Genomic DNA, 15,406 nt, shown 5'->3' on the forward strand with positions numbered 1-15,406 from the left:
TATAGACATTTAATTATAGACTAATCCAACAGATGTATTACTACAGAACACACATTATTGCATAAGTTCCTTCCACTACAGTGACACAAGAGTCCTGACAGTGACATGACAGACAACAGCCAGCGGACTCCTCCGATGAGCTGCGTTGCCGCTGAAAGGTCGCCCCGACCGAAGAGGTGCCCCATGCTTTGCTGGGGTGTCAGTAAGCCCAGCATACTTTGCTGGGGCCAAAAATTCATCTGATTGGCTGGCTGAGGGGCCGGGGAGGAACTTCCTGTTTTGGCCACTTTAGGTGGATCAGAGGACCTCTCTATGGTCCTGATTTCCGGTTCTCCAGAAAGCTGATTGGTGGGCTGCCCTGGAGGGGAGGAGTGTGCTCCCGGCCCCTCCCTCTTTGCAGTGGCCTATATAAGGCCTTGTTGCCCGGCGTTCAGGGCCATTTTTGCTTGGCTCCCCACCCTCCCTCCCTAGGGTTGGTGTGTTTTTTTGTCACAACTGAGGGGCGGCAGCATAGGCCATGATCTGCTGAGAGTGGTTTCCAGAGATATGGAGCACTGGAGAGGGAGTCCTTTGGACCCGGGTATATTGAGGGCATACGTTATGGCCATTGCGGGGGCCATTACATTATTATGTTACTCGGTAACTAGGGGCTTAAGGGATAAGAGGCAATCAGAACTTCACATAGCTGCGAGATTGCGTTCCCTAGCCCATAGGTCATCCCGAAATTGGGGTGTTGTTCGATTTTACAGATAGTGACCTCATGCTTTGGGCCAACCGTACACTGTTTTAATGTTGAGTTAATAAAGTTGTGGCCATTCCTCCAACTTTGGTGTTGTGTTTATTGTGGTGGCGCCCCTCCTAGGCAACACTTCTTTTCTGTTTTAAAAATTCCAATGCACTAACAGCTCACAGGAGACTAGAAAGTACACTATTAACTTTCACTCTTTTCCTGTATCATGCCAGTCCTCCATTTGTTCATTTGTCTATTTATTTATTTATTTATTTCATTTGTATGTTGTCTTTCTCCCCATAGGGGCCCAAGATGGCTCTTTGACAAAAACATTTAAAATCTCAGTAAAATTCAAAACAATTAAAATCTACACACACGCCTAGTATTATCTATTCTGATTAGCAGTGGTCCTCAAGGCTTTCAGGGAGAGGTCTTTCATATAAATTGTTATCGGTTTTTTTCTTTATCTTTTTTTTTTTTTTTAAATAGAGGCAGCAAAGAATGAATGTTTCTGCATAAACATTTCTGGGGTTTTCCCAGAAGTCAGTGACCACTAATTAAACAGACACTAATCCTCTTTGCTTATCCTCCAGTCCTGAGGCCTTGAAGATGCCAGCCACAGATGCTGGCAAAACATCAGGATTAAACTCTTCTAGAACATGGCCACGTAGCCCAAAAAACCCACAAAAAACAATGAATGCCAGTCATGAAATGCCAGTCAGCTTCATATGCAGCGTAACTTTCCCAAGGAAAAAAATAGCTAAAATTACATGCTTCCTTCAAGATAAAAAATAGCAAAGAATTACACAGGACCTTTCCTATTTGACCACCATGCCTCATATTATTAAATAGTTATTATTAAATAGTGGAACTTACACACAGACACATGCATCTTGGCACCCATTGAATAATATGGGAGATAACGGTCCACATTTCTTCCCATCTGCTCAGGCTTTGGAACCAAACCCCAATGGATAAGAAGGTTCCACTGTACATCCCTACAATGAATACCCATTATTTGTGTGCTTCCCAACATACACATTCACAAATAATTATATCTAACATATACATGCTGTTATATGTATCTATGTTTGACCTCAAAGATTGAAAAGTCTGCATCTTATCATTTGATGGACAAGTACTGCATCAACATGTGGGAAAGGCAGTCTAATCCATTCATTATTTTCTATGGTGTGAAGTTTAAAAGTGCTGTGAAAATTCTTCAAGTAGCTCTACTCATAGACACTAAATGTGTAGACTGTAGGTCACAATTTCATGCCAGAGCAGTAAGAATAACGAAGTTCAGTTTGGTGCATGCTCCAGATGTTGCTCAGTGAGGAAACCAGTTCATCTTTAATGCACAAATCTGTATATAGTCTCGCTGGAGTTCTTCCCACAACCTAACATGTGGCTGATCTATCAACAGAGCTGTGTATGTGAATCTGAGGCATTTATATTGTTTCCCCTTCTGCATTTTTCAGCATTTTGTATGCAGGGTCAGACATCTTCAGAACCCTTAGGATTGCTGAAGAAAGTGGGATATTTGGATGTTCTGAATTTGATTTGTAAGTTTATCGCTTTCCATGACATTGTGGAGCCAGCTCTTTAGCATTATAAATCAGTATAATTTCATTAAATATGGGGAAGCACACCAAAAGAAGTTTAGGAAACAATGTTTTTCTACAGATTCTGACCTTCAGCCAAAATGTATATTTTCAACACCAGGTGGTGGCATGCTGGCTCTCCATGTTCTGCATGATTTATTGCTCACTGTCAATTAAATGAAGCAGGCAGTGAAGAGGTTGATTGAATAAAATAAATACATTTCACAGTTGCTTTGAGAGCTGTTGTGAAAATAGTAGGCAAATATTTTGTATACAAAGAAACTCCCCCCCTTTTTTGGGGGGGGGAAGACTGTTAAAGGGAATTGCCTGCCGATAACTGATTTATTATTATTATTATTATTATTATTTTTTATTATTATTATTTTATTATTATTATTTATTTATTTATAAGCCTTGTAAATTTCACAGCGCTGTAGCATACATCCTGTTTAGTTAAACGGTTCCCTGCCCTCAGGCTTACAATCTAAGAAGACACGAGACACAAAAGGAGAGGGGAGTGGTGGTGGGGAATGGGATCAGGTCCAGCAATTCTTCTCCACCTCTGAGGCCTGGACCAAGGCAGATCGGCTGGAGGAAGGGCTTGGCTTCTTAATGGATGGTTAAAAGGAGGCTTTATATAATTATAAACTAGGGATAGGTGATAAACTTTGCTGCATGAAACTTTCCAAATTTCACAACTTTTCCCCAGAAATTCAAAGAATAGGATTAAAGATAGATAGATAGATAGATAGATAGATAGATAGATAGATAGATAGGGGAGACTGACAAATTCACCCATTCTGTGCAAGTGCTTTCAGGTTTGCTGTTGTTTTTTGCCTTCAAGCCATTTCCAACCTATAGCAACCCTAAGGTTGGAGGCAGTATGACCATCTCTAGGAACTCTTTAATCATGGCAAGGGATGGGACTGGATGGCCCTTGTGGTCTCTTCCAACTCTATGATTCTATGGGGTGGTCTGCAGCTGCCTCTTTACTGGGTGGATCGGTGCTGTGACAATCGCAATGCATGGCACTGATCTGGCTTCTGTAGAGCACAAAAATGAACCAGAAAAACTGGCTCCTTTTTGTGCCCTCGAAAGGGCACCATAGCTGCCACTGCATGGCTTGATGATGTCCCTTTGGCACTGCACTGTTTGGACACGGTGTCAAAGGGGCGTTATCGTGGTGTGCACTGTGTGGATTGGCACATGCCAAAATGGCACCCTGGTGATGGCATTAGGACATTGAGCATGGGGATGCTCAGCCTTGACTCCACCCAAAGGCCGGTGCTATTTGCTCGTCTATCCAGGGTCTTCCCTTCCCCTTTCGTTCTGCACTGGTCCCATTCTATCACCCTGTGTGGTAAACTCCTTTATGTCTTCTACCATGTTTGTGGTACTGAATTATGTCAACATCTTCTTATAGCAAGCATGCCTAAAGGGAGCACTTGTGAGGCCTTTTTTGCAAAAATCCTTCCCCATAGCCTTCTGTAAAGGATTGACCAGTGTCCATTATTTGGGGGGGGGGAGGGAACTATGTAAGAACTATTTTAGGATGTACAGTTCCTAAACAGAAAACCAGTATCATCATCCTTGGGAGTCAAGGTGGCTTACAGAAATTATAACAGATTCAGATATAATGTCATATCAGGAAATGCCTTCCAACTTGAGATTCCTGGATGGAATTAACTATTTTAATCCATTTCTATTTGGTTTCAGGCCTCGTTATGGTACGGAGACAGACTTAGTTGCCTTGGTGGATTACCTCTTCTGGGAACTTGACAAGACAAATGTATCCCTGTCAGTTTTGGTTAACTTCTTAGCAGCTTTCTATACCATCATCTATAGCATCTTTCTGGACTATCTCGCAGATGAGACTTGGAGGCCCTGTTTTACATCTAAATAATCCACTTCATGCAGAACTCTCTGGAGCTGAGAGGCCACCACAAGTTGATCCATAAGCCTCCTGGGGCAGAACTTTGTCTAAAATTGGAATGTGAGAGACTGGATAATTATCCAAAATGGTGGGATCCAGGAATGGCTTTTTCAATAATGTTTATATAATTGCCTCACTCAAGCAAGAGGCAAGGGGACAATTCCCTGATGTTTCAGAAGCATGTCAGGCTTTCTCTCACACACAGTTCTCTGATGTTTTACCAGCACTTACCCCACTTACCCCACAGTAAGCAATGGTATGAAAATCTCTAATGATTCTATTATTCTAAGTAGCTACAGCAATGAGCTTTGTAGTCATAGCTAAGTCTAATGATAAAGACTTTGGCTGTGCCTACCATACCTATCAAGCTTTCATATTCCCTAGAACTCTTGGGCGGGTTACATACTGCCATTTAGTACGCGCTCCATGCGTCCTAGGGTTAGGAAGGGGCGTGCTAGGGTTAGAAAGGTTCTCACCTTCCTAACTGCCCCTCTCCCTAGGACATGCAGAGCGCACACTAAATGGCAGCGCCCATCCACCTGGGCGCTGTCATATTTACGTCTTGGACACACAGCGTCCAGATGTGGCACGGTAGAAGTGACGCCACAAATGCGCACCTCATGCCTCGCAGCACCACTTCTGGGGGCCAAAAAGGAGCGCCATTTCGACGCTCCTTTTTAGCTGCGCCAGGAAGCCTCACGGTCTGGCTGCTGGGGCTTCTCGGCGTAGCTAATGGAGCCAGCGCCAGACCGACCGCTTTTGGGCGGTCTGTAATGTGCCTTGGTCAGACTAAAGAAATGAAGGAAAAGGGTCAGAGAAACTATAATGACTTTTCTCCCTTTAAATACCAGCCACAATATGCAAGACCTCTGCATTTCACTTATTAGAAACAAACAAGTTCTGTTCTCCAAGCCAGTTTCAGCAATCAGTGGCAATTTCATTTCACTGGGGAGCTAACAAGTAAAAACAGCATCCGATTGCAGCTTTAACGGATTTTCCAACTGAAAATATCTCTAGCCTCTTTATATAATATTGCAATTCCATCTCAGTTAATAAGTAAGATGTTGAGGTAGGAAATGTCTGAGAATATGCCAAAGGCTGTCTTTGGCATTCTATTCAGATGAATGCCAGAGAGAGAGGTACAGGTGATACTGGCACAAAATTGGTGGCTAAGATATATCATTATTCATTTCAAATTTGGCCTGGATGCATTCTGGTATTTAGGGTAGAATCATACTCCCTAACTAATAATTATGCATTTCAGGGCTATCCCTTCGTTTCTATACAAAAAGTACTGAATATGTTTAACCTAGGGTACAATGACTGCCATGAGTACAGTATCACTAGAAAATGCCTGTGTATTATTTTCTTGGCCAGGTATAAGAAATGTAAGAACTGTTTTAGGATGTACAGTTCCTAAACAACAAACCATCATCATCATCCTTGGGAGTCAAGATGGCTTACAGAAATTATAACAGATTCAGATATAATGTCATATCAGGAAATGCAATTAACTATGAATAAAATTAAAAGTAATGTACAAACATATCAATTAAAAGGCAAGAATCATAGAGTACATTATTAATAGTACTTTCTACATAAGCAGTTCCCAAAGGTGCACTGAAACAAATCTTCACTAGTTCTTTGAAGGATAGCTTGGAGGGGACCATGATCTCCAGAAAATAGGTTCTAGAGCCTGGATTATTATCATTTATTTACTCTTAATTCTTTTTAATGCTAGAGCCAGTGTGGTGTACTGGTTTGAATGTTGGACTACGATGCTACAGACCAGTTGAAAAAAATGCCACTTTTGAGCTATAGTTTCCACAATCCCCATTCTTTGCTGGGAAAGCTGTCAGGTAACATCTTGCAAAGCTATCATATCTCTGAGTTACTGCCAGTCAGTGTACCGTCTACATTACTTGGCAGCTAGTCTACAAAGTATTAGGAGGCCTTTTCCAGCTTTGCCTGAAGATGTCTGGATTTGAACCTGAGATCTTGCATACAAAGCATGTGCTCTATAACACAACCACCATACTATGGCTATCTTAGAAGTGAGATCAGCCCTGGATTTCACAGGTGGTGATTCTTGGTTTCATTGTGGATGGCTTTTCCTACATTTCTGGTTTACCACTATAGCTTGGAATGAAGTTATGTTTATTTGCTTCCTGAATGTGATGCCATTCTTGATCATATTCAGCACAAGGTAGGCAGCAGACTTTTTGTTTAACTTTCATATCATTCTTAAAAACCCACTCCGTTATGTTTATGTTTTACTAAATATCTATTTCTGTTTCTAGGATTTGTCACCACAACAGTGGATGACTGTACAAGAACGATAACTGCTTGAAAATCACCTTCAAACACATAAGTCTGTAAGTTAAAAGTAGCCCGATTGGTTTACATTTTCTGCTCAAACTGTATCATAGTTCACAAAAAAAATGTTGCTCTCAGGTGGAAATCCAGTAGCTCTCCTGTTTACAATGTCACAAGTCACTTCTGCATGTCCAAATCATGATCTGCTGTGTCAGGAAAATGGAAGCTCTGTCACAGTCAGTTATTTTGTTTGCAATATGTACCGACTGACAACATCACAACCTTTTGATTTACATTTACTGGACCTAAAATAAATAAGTGAAATTTTCCCCAGGACATCAAATCAATAGTATTTGTTGCAATTTTGGTATTTCCTTTGCCCTGTTTATACTATTACTGTCTATCTTGATACTATATTTTTACAAATGTTAGCAGGAGTATATGCTGTGATATATTCTCAAAGGACTGCTGCACTGATATTAACAGCTCAGATATCCACAGGGAAAAGCTGTATGATCATTCTTCCAAAACTTTATTGATTATGATTAATAGCATGACCACATGGAAAATTTGTTTGTTATTCAAATCTATTTTATGCTTTGTATCTTCTGTTGTGCAATACAACAAACAAAAGAAACATCTGTTATGCTGAAGTGGTTATTTGCTACACTACCAAATAATTTATTTGCAAAATTACCATACTGTTCTGTAATCATGTTTACTGAAGTGTAGAATACAATGTTGTATTGGAAAGATACAATTTCTCTGATGAGAAAAAAAGGTAGAAAATATAGTTACAAGAATATCAAGCAATACCAAGTACTGTACAGTAACAATAGCCCTGTAAAACAATAGCCCTGTAAAATGTTCATGTTTTGTTGTTGTTTTTGGTCAAGTGACAAAAAAGTTTGCCATGAAAATTATAAGCTAAAGGCCTGCCTGAATGTTCTTTGGCTGCCAGCAGAGGTAAAGGAAAGAAAGGGCTAGCTGAACCTCCCATGGAGAGAATTCCACAACTTGGGAGTGACTACCGAAAAGGTTTTCTCCCCTGACCTTATCAAACGTGTTTGTAAGGGTAGTGAAACTAAGAGAAAGCCTTCCCTAATAAGCTGCTGAAGATAAGATAAAATTATTTTATTTTATCTATATCTAACCCACCCTACATCATGAGCTCTCAGGGCAACAAACAAGATAAATCAATGTGACTAAGGCCCAGTACAGACTGTCACTTTGCAGTGGCCTGGAGCCAAAATTAGGGCTCGGGAGAGCTGAGAGTCCACACACGGGATGCTGTCCTGGAGTCAATTTGGGGGTGCATGCATCCACATACCACTCGCGCCTAGGACGTGCCTTGTGTGCCGCGTCCAAATGGGTCAGAGCATAAGAGATGTCACCACACCACTCCAGGGCACTAATGGCATCTTGACAGCAGCGCAGAAAGATGCTGCTTTTTGCAGCTCCTTTTGGGGCGGATTGTTGCCATGCCCGTGTGGTTGGCGCATCAACGATTCAGGACAGAAAGGAGCAGCATATCACTGTCCCTTCCTGCCTGTCTATACCAGGCCTAAGTTAAAACAATTTTAAATGCAAAGTTTAAATAGATTAAAACATATTAAATACAATTAACATGTTAAAACAGTTCTAAAAGATTAAAAGTTTTAAACTCAAAACTGGGGGAAGGATTTCTTTGGAGATAAATCAATGTGGCCCAAGGGCTTTAATAAACAGCCATGTTTTTACTAGGCATTTTAATTAAATGAGAGAAGGGCATTCCACAGTTGGGGTGCCACAGCTGACAAGGCCAACTGAGAGGAGGAGGAAGAGGAGACTTTGTGTTCCCCCTGCATTTTCTTTTCTTTTCTTTTTCTTTTTCTTTTTTTTTTCTTTTTAAACTGCAGATTTGTCTTCCCTTCTGTAGAAGATTTTGCCTCATAGCAAGAGTGGACCCATATTAAAAAGGCAGACATTTGCAGATAGTTCTTGTAATTACTTGCCCACTAACATGAGAGTTCAATAATTCTTTAGCCAAATTTCAGGGCTAATGTTATAGTGGAGGGGGAAGAGAAAGAAGCAACTTGGCAGCAGAGATGCTCCTTTGCAGTTTACTGGAGAGCTGTCACTGTTCCTCTGCTCTTGCAAACTGTAAAGGGGACAGAAGCAGTCACCACTTCCTTCTTTCCTCCCCTTCTATGGAGGTTTAATAGTCATGGAATTTGGCTACTGTCAGGGGGAAAGAGACATAGGGCAGGTACAGAGCTGCAGGAGGAGTACTTTATGTTTTCTAAATAGAAAACCACATTCCCAGTTCATGAAAAACTAATATAGATCAAAGAAATCTTTGCCTAGCAACCAATGCTCCTCCCCAAAACCAGAAAGAGTCGGATGATAGAGGAAGAGTAGATACCTAAATAACAACTACCAATCCCTGGGCAAAACTATGGAGCCATGTTGTGAGGATTCTCAGCTTGATTTGTTTAGATTTGGTTTTTACTGTCTTTCTGTTTCTATCTCACAGGTCAGGCTGCTCTCCAGTTCTCAAATTATCAGCCTCATCACTCACTCTGAATAGAAGTTTTTTTTATAACTAGACTTCTGTCTCCACTCTTAATCTGATAACAAAATATCATGCCCCTAGTTTTACAAACACAAATTCTGAAGAACAGTGGCATTTCTTTTGGCACAGTCTTCATGTGTTTTTTATGGTTCACAAATACTGCTTACTGACTCAGTGAACATGATTATCAAACATATTAAAAGAAACATAAGTGGTATGTGACATGCCTTGGCTGCAATCCAACATGCCCTAAGCATAGCAGAAAATATCTACATGCAGAGATATATTACACCAGCACTACACAACTTTCCTGCAGAGTAGCAACATTGCAAAGCACATGTCAATGACTGGATGCTGTTGGGGAATGTGCAGTGTGCAGCTGCAACATGCAGTGAAGCTCTTTGTGCAGCTCCACTTCTACTGCTATTAGCAGAATATATACCAATTGTACTGTGGTGAATAATATGCCCTGCATGCATAGACTGACTTGTGTCTGTATATGCCACTTACTGGAGGTCAGACATTGTGGTGGGTTACAGACCGCCCATTTGGGGCGGGCTGTACCCACCCCTTTCCCCGGAGTATCGGGGCCTCAGCGGCTAGAACGGCAGCCGCTGATGCCCCGATCCGCCACTTTCCAGGCTGCGGGGAAGCGGCAAAGGGCCGCTTCCCCGCAGCCTGGAAAGGGGTGTCCCTGGTGCTTCAAGCCCCAAGGACACCCTGCGGCGGCGGGGAGGAGGAGAAAGGGGCCACTTGGCCCCTTTCTCCTTTGGTCCGCTGAGCGCAGCCGTCTGAAGGCTGCGTCCAGCGGACCAAACCAGGAAGGAGCTCCGAAACGGAGCTCCTTCCTGCTTTGCGGAAAGGGCGCATTATGCGCCCTGGCGCGGAGCGAGGACATCACGTCCACGCTGTCCCGTATAGAGGCAGCGCGGTCGTGACGTCCTCATGGCGGCAGCCGTGTGGAACGGCTGCCGCCATTTTGTGCATGCGGAGCACGCACTAGGGTTAGGGGGGTGCGGAAGCACCGCCCCTTTCTAACCCTAGTGCACGCTCCGCACACACAAAACGGCCTGTTTGTAACGGGCCTTTGTTATCTTTCTTTCCTGGAAAAGCCTGAAGGGCTGCCTCAGCCTTTTTGCACAAATTCTCAGGGTTCTATAGAATAGAATACAGTTTCTGTTGCTTCCACTGTTCTTTACATAAAAACGCCGTGGAACTAGGCAAAAAGGACTATCATTTTCAGTACTCCATGTAGGAAGTTGGGTGGTCTGCAGGCAACCATTTTAACTCCAGAAGGACACCACAGCCTCCATTGGTACACTCGTGATGTAACAGATGCACAGCGATATGTGGACACTGTGCATCCCTTATGTAAAGATGGCGGCACCCATGTAGACGGGACATCACCATCAGGCTGCCGCCCGCATGTAGTAGGGCTTGGGACCATGCGGTTGGTACATGGTCCTGAGCCATACTATCGCATCCTTCAAAGCATGGGCAGCAGTGCCAGTCCTACCATTAGTCAAAGTGGAGAGAGGTGGGAGTAAAGAGAGAAGTCTTCAAAGGTGTATGTGTCCCTCTCCTGCTTACCATACCCTAACCTACGCTTTTATCTTCAGGTGCTGTAAAAGATAGTGAATGGTGGTGTCATCATCAATATTAAAGAAAAAGGCAACTGCTAGTCAAGTAAACTTTGTCCATGGAAGAGAGGGAGGATCACCTTGTCTTTTGCCTCCAGCAGCAAAATGTCTTGGAGTCATCTACATCAGTGCGAAACCACATAGCTATACTGCCATTTCCCCATCCAGAGTTATTCTGATAACTCCACACTCACCATGGTGATATTGGAGCAACTTGGAAGAAAAGGGCAATCCTATGGCAATCACACATCTTACAATGTGGAGTATTTCTAGTCACATGGCTGTGTCCTCACTTCTGATGCAGATTTTCCAGGTGTTTGCAGGATACAAGGAAGTTTTTTTCCTCTGGATTTTTGGAGAAAAGCTCCATGTTGCCTGCAAATCCTGAGGAACCTCCTGTGCTCAGAGGGCAGCTGCTACAGGGTAAGTACGGGATTTCCCAATGTTGTAGACAAGCCCTTGTATGACATAAAACTCTATTAGGTTTCACTGCTCTCTTTCCCCTGCTTTCTTGTGCCCTGATACAACTATGGGGTAGACAAAGTGAAGGTACTGTCCCACCTCAATAAGATTTCTCTTCAATTTTCTATCATTGCAGAAAGTGAGGCATTGGGGTCAGACAGACAGGTGGCTTGGAGTAACCTCAGAGCAGCTTCTGGATGTGTTGAGGGGGCATGTTTTGTCTGCACACCATGGCCCTGAAGTTGCATTTGTTTGGCCCATCTGTTTTGGGCCAAAACTATTCAGTTATAGAACTCTTTTATTTGATGTGTTCACATTTCTTTGGTCTCTTTCCATGCTTATTTCTTTGAATGTCTAAAGTATATTTCTAAAAAAAAACTTTAAAGAAATTTTAGAAAGCTCTTAAGTTACTGCAACATCACAAATTATGGAAGTGTTAGGAAATTTCAGTAGGAAAACAGAATTCTTATTTCAGGGGCAATGCTCTAATTCTAAAAACAAACAAACAAAAACCACCACAGTTATGCACCTAATGAAGGCACAAAAAGTTTTATCAAATGGGACACTAGGTAATTTTTTAAACACACAAACATGCAGACACACAGACTGGTATTAAAGTGCAAATGATGACTAAATAACAACTTCCTTTAAGGACTCAGATGGGGAGGGAAATAATATTGAGAATGCAAGCCACCAAATGGATGAAGTTAAACAGGACATAAAAGCATCTTCTAAGCAAGACATTGCATATCTTATCATCTGTGGAGTGCACGAACCTTTTGTGAAAAGAAAAGGCTACATGGAAGCCCCTGTGGCTATTTGGCAAATAAAGCAAAAGGGACATGGTTTTTTCCCAAAAAAATGTACCAAGCAAAACTGCAGTGACTTCTGAGGGAAAAGATGGGAGCAACACTTAAAATATTACCTGCATCTCTCTAGCCACAATGTTTATTTAATGAGGCTCAAAGCTATTTGCATGATTAATGTACATCATTTATATTTCTTTTACATCAACAGTATGCTATCCTGAGAGATCAACATTCTCCTTTGATAAAAATAGAGCCACTACAAACCTAAATTCATTTTTAATTTTAGCAATTATTTAAAAGATGTCATTTTAAATAAAGACTGAAATCTCTTAAAAGAAAAGCTTACCTTATATTGCTACTGCTAAGGAGCAGAAGACATTCCAAAATATTCAAAATACTACCTTTTTTTCTGGTGAAGTTGACGGTGATCTTTTTATTACTATTATTTTAATGATGCCATCTTTTACCTGAGCCAAACATGCCTCCAGTCATGAAGCAGTGAAACTGCTACTGAAGCCAGAAAAAAATGGACCTTTCAAAAATATCTTCCTTATAGCACTTTGTTTATGGCCTTGGTGCTGTGGTGCTTACACAGATAGATGATACAAATATAGATATAGGAAATCAAACCTATAATTTTAAATATGTATTGAGTATTGTAGTGTACCTTAAGTCATTTCTGACTTATGACAACTCTCATGGGGTTTTCTTGACAATATTTGAATAGAGGTGGTTTGCCATTGCCTTCCCCTGAGGCTAAGAGCATGTGGCTTGCCCAAGGTCAACCAGTTGGTTTCATGGTTGAGTGGGGAATCAGACCCTGGTCTCCAGCATCACAGTCCAACACTCAAGCCACCACACCATGATAACTCTCACCTGAAATATATAAATACCAGGTCCCAAATACTATTGGACTCATTGAATATTACAATTTCTCAATAACAAAAATTATGATAAAACTGCATTGAATTTATGGCTGTACTTACATTTAGAAGTATCATGATATAGACAACCTCATAGTTTCACAGCTTGCTTAGTTTGGTCAATTTGAAGGTGCCTGGCCATAGGCACAATGAAATAACAGAGCTATGTTAGGATTTTGGAAGTGATGGGTTTGTTAGGTTTGTGTGTGTGCATGGACTGGAAACTTGTAGCTACACAACACTAGCAGATATATATTTTCCAGAAGTAGTGAGAGAAGGTACACAGACTCTCCCAAGTTTTTCTCCAGTACTTTAATTGGATGTATTTAATTTAATGTATTTCTCCAATACTTTAATTCCTTCACCATTGCTACATTTAAAACCTTTTCCTTTGTTCCACCACTGCCAATGCTAGCATAATTATGGTCCTGTCTGCAGGGGCAAAAAAACCCTGTTTCCACTCTTATGCCAGTGCTGACTGATCACACGATGCACGACAACGCCTGATGAAATACCATGAGTTTTCCCATTAACCCAACTTTGCCCCAAAGTTGTCAAAGTCATAGCAAGGCAAGGCCCAGGGTTTCAATGGGCCTAGAATATATGAGTCTCTTTTTTCATAGTGGGATCCAGAATTGATCCCCTGTGAAAATGGAGGGCCTTCTGTATTTCAGTGTATTTAACACCTTTTTAAATATAATGCTCCTTTATTAGAAAATGCTACCCAATGAAGCTGTCGGATTCAACTGAACTCATTCTTCATCTCCTGGGCTATCATGTCATCATTCTGTGTCGTACAAAGCATAAAGTATGAAACAACGAAGTTTCTGTTCTCTTGGAAATTCTCCATATGTGCAAAGACACTAAAAAAAATCAGTGCTCTTACTCACATTATGGCTCTTTCACACTACGCAAGTATAGCACTATGAGGCCATATTAACTTCAATGGCTCCATCCTAAGAAATGTTGAGGTTTCTACTTTGTTGGGTGGTTTTCTTGACAAGATTTGTTCAGGGGGGTTGCTTTTGCCTTTCTCTGAGGCTGAGAGAGCATGATAAACCCAGAGAGTTTCCATTGCTGAGCAGGGATTTGAACTCTGGTCTCCAGAATTGTAGTCCAATGCTCAGACCACTGCACCACAGTGGCTGCTAGTATATTCATATTGTCAGAATAACACATCTGTTAAAGGAATGATATTTTGCTAGCAAGTTAAGCAAATATCTGTATACATATGTTTGGGAAATTGGAGTCAATTAGATTGCTGAAACATTTTATTTATTTATTTATTTATTTATTTATTTATTTATTTATTTAATCATTAAAATAGTTCTATCCTATCCTATATCAAAACATTTCTGGGTGGCATACAAGTAAAAACAATACTAAGAATTTAAAGCCATTTTTTAATAATTCTTAAATAACCAAAAACATATTAAACACATTAACAAGTTTAAACAGATCTAAATGATCTGAACACTGGGGAGAGAAGGGGGAGACCCTGTGCATATGTATAGCATTTGAAATAAGCTAGTAAGGCTCAAAACCTTAATAAATACCCAAGTTTTTACTTGGTACCTAAATGAAACTAGCATAGATTCTCATCAAGCTTTGAAGAAGATAACTATCCACACTTAGGGTGCCACTGTATTACACCATATCAGCCAACCTAGGTTTATGCTGCAATAACAGTGATGATGGAGATGGTGATGATATAGGTCTCATATAGGGAGAAAAGTACAACATAACCATAATGGTGATGGTGACAGAAATATTAAAAATAATGTTTGAGGCATCTAACAAAACTATAGGGAGAAAGGTAGGATATAACCATATTGGTGATGATGACCAAAATACTAAAAATAATGTTTAATCCATCTAACAAAACTATTAAAAACAAATTGAACAATAAAGGTTTTACTACAAAACAAAACAATTTAAACAATAGTACAATAAAAATCAGTAATCATTACATTTTTTAAAAAAAATGTGTTCATATTTTTCCTAAAAGCACTGAGAAAAAGAGCTGATGGAGGGGAGTGCATTCCACAATCTGAAAGCAATGTGGGATTATGCTTGCCATTTTTCAGACCATTTATGTTATGATTAACATTAACATTTATTTATAGAGAGCTGTAAAGTTTGCACAGCACTTTACATAGTAAGGATCAAATAAAATAATAAGAAAAAAAGAATGAAAACCTGCCAAGTGGGGTACAATCTAAAACAACAACATTACATGATTAAAATATTTTGAATAATAATACTAACTAGAATACAATAAAAACAAAGTAAGCTGCAGATTAACAACCAGTAATTTGGAATACCTGCCTAAACAAGAGTGTCTTCCATTTGGCCTTAAAATTAGCCAAGGAAGTAATAGTTCTTAACTGTGTGGGGAAGAGATTTCAGGCATGAGGAGCAGCACAGAAGAAGGG

The sequence above is a fragment of the Sceloporus undulatus genome, chromosome 5 (assembly GCF_019175285.1).
Source record: "Sceloporus undulatus isolate JIND9_A2432 ecotype Alabama chromosome 5, SceUnd_v1.1, whole genome shotgun sequence".
In the NCBI taxonomy this organism is placed as follows: domain Eukaryota; kingdom Metazoa; phylum Chordata; class Lepidosauria; order Squamata; family Phrynosomatidae; genus Sceloporus; species Sceloporus undulatus.